Raw genomic sequence first — 2527 nt, 5'->3', positions numbered from 1 at the left:
CACCTCCAGAAGACCATGTAAGGTCTAGCAGAAGAACAACAGTACAAAAGGCAGTCAGAAGGCAGCCAGTGTGAGGCAGTATGAGGAAGCCCCAGCCAGCACAGTGTGAGTCTGGGAGTCAGCTATGTTCTTGAGCTTCCTCCTCTGCAGCACCAGTGACAACCATCATAGTTCAGTTGCCAGGATTCATGTTTGCAAGGCCATGACACCCTCTGCCTGGTCACCTAAAGGTACTGGGAGGCAGACTGGCTGCCCTGCCTTCTGCACCTTGAGACTGGGTGTGAGCTCAGCCGTGGGAGACCTGTCAGCTTCAACTCCTCAACATCTCCCTCCTGTGCTCAGCCACATGCCCTGCCGGCTGAGCCCAAATCCTCAACTTGTCAGAGAACTGGCTGTAGGATGCAGCAGGAAGTGGAATCAAGAAAAGCCCTCAGCTGGAGGGAAAAGACACAACCACAATCCACAAGCTGCAGTGAACATCTCCAGGCATCACTGTGACCCTCTAAGAAAGATGCTGTTCAGAGGGGGAAGTGACATCCCCCTCCCCTCTCATACTTGAATCTTCTCCACTTCCCAGCCCTCTGATTCTAGAACCAGATGGTCTCTGCTCTCCAGCCAGTCTCTGCTTCCACAGCTTCTGTGCTGTCAGAAGGCTGAGTCTCTCTTAATGGGGGTGACATTAACCACTGTCCCAGGTTAGGGACAGCCACCCCTGGTCCAGCTGTGGGCCTCCTACCCCTCCCCTCTGATTGGCTGTTCTGCAGTGTGGTGGTGGGAAGGGGTCCACATGGGGTAATCAGATAGGGGCCAAGCATAGTCCTTTCCTCAAAGGCAGGGAGAGCATAATCGTCAACTCTTCTTGGAGGCAATAGGAAATACTTGCAATCATTCCAGGTAGGCAGCAAAGTACACAAAAGCATTGAGTTTTCAGTATTGTGACCACTGGAATATTCGTCTCCTGCCTGTATTGCACTCTGTAGTGAGGTAGCTCCAAGTGTTGCAAGGTTCTGTTACACTAAACCAAAATCTGCCTCCATCTTATTTCCACCAGATAGTAGCAAAAGGTACACTTTCTGAAGCACTTCCCATGCTTCTGGCACTTTCCTGAGCGCTTTGTGGCTGTCATCCTGTCCTTGAGTGGCTCTGGGAGCTCAATTGTCCCATTATCCCTTGGTTGAGGAAGCTGCGGCTCAGAAGGGCTAAGGAGATTGCCAACCCACTTGGCTGGATTTGAACACAGGTATGTCGGATTCCAATGCCCTGGGCCAATGCGGCCCAGGGTCTGGTTCCCTTCCACCCTGTTTGGGGGTGGCTGCCTTTTCCTCTCCCTCTCCCAGCATCTTCTCCTTGATCAAGCATCCTGGGCTTCTCACTGCTGCTCCCTGCCTTGGCCACAGTCTCCCACCCTCCTGGGCTCCTTTCAAAGAGAGGCAGAAACGAGCACGGCATTCCGGCACTGGTACTGGCCCTCCAACTCCGGATCCAATGTCCTTAGGATGCATGCAGCCTATGATTACCCATTTTTTTGGAGTCCTATCCCACTTGAGCTCAAAGGCGATCCAGCATCTAAGGTGTTTTCACCTGCGGTGTTTCGGGGTTATTTCTTCTCCATTCGAAATGGGATGGGAAGAAGAGACGTACCTCAGTTAAATCTCATCTTACAGATTTGACTGATTGTTTCAGTCTGTTGAGCAGTTTGAACAATGCTGATGCTGTCATTTAGCACAAAGTGTGCTGTTGGACGTAAATGTGAGTCTTACACCTCTGAGAGGACCCCAATAACAATGCTGACTGGCTGAGGTCAGGCTCTGTGGCCACCACCATCCAGGATGCATCGTTTTATTTATTTATTTTGAGACAGGGTCTCACTGTCACTCAGGCTGGTGTGCAGTGGCGCCAGTCTTGGCTCACTGCAGCCTTGACCTCCTGGGCTGAAGTGATCCTCCCACCTCAGCCTCCGAGTAGCTGGGAGCTGCTAACCACCTGGCTAATGTAGAGACAGGGTTTTGCCATGTTGCCCAGGCTGGTCTCGAACTCTTGAACTCAAGCAATCTACCCACCTCAGCCTTCCAAAATGTTGGGATTATGGACATGACCTGGCCTCGATGCATCATTTTAAACAAGTCTCCTTGGCCAGGTGTGGTGGTTCATGCCTGATCCCAACATTTTGGGAGACTGAGGATGGCGGATTGCTTGAAGCTAGGAGTTCAAGACCAGCCTGGACAACAAAGTGAGACCTCAGTCTCTATGGGATGGGGTGGGGTGGACGGTTGGGGGGAAGAAACAACAACTAGCAAGGTGTGGTGGCTCACATCAATAGTCCCATAGTCCCAGCTACTTGGGAGGCTGAGTGGGGAGGATCCCTTAAGCCTAGGAGGTCAAAGCTGCAGTGAGCTGTGATTGAACCACTGGGCTAGCCTGGGCAACACAGAGAGACCCCATCTCTTGAAAACAAAACAAAACAAAACAAAACAAAACAAAACAAAACAGGCCTCCTTGGGAAGTGTCATTCCACCTGTTTTGAATC

The sequence above is a fragment of the Mandrillus leucophaeus genome, unplaced genomic scaffold (genome assembly GCF_000951045.1).
Source record: "Mandrillus leucophaeus isolate KB7577 unplaced genomic scaffold, Mleu.le_1.0 Scaffold246, whole genome shotgun sequence".
NCBI classification, from domain to species: Eukaryota; Metazoa; Chordata; class Mammalia; order Primates; family Cercopithecidae; genus Mandrillus; species Mandrillus leucophaeus.
The sequence above is the reverse complement of the archived record's forward strand: the minus strand, read 5'-3'. Positions refer to the sequence as shown.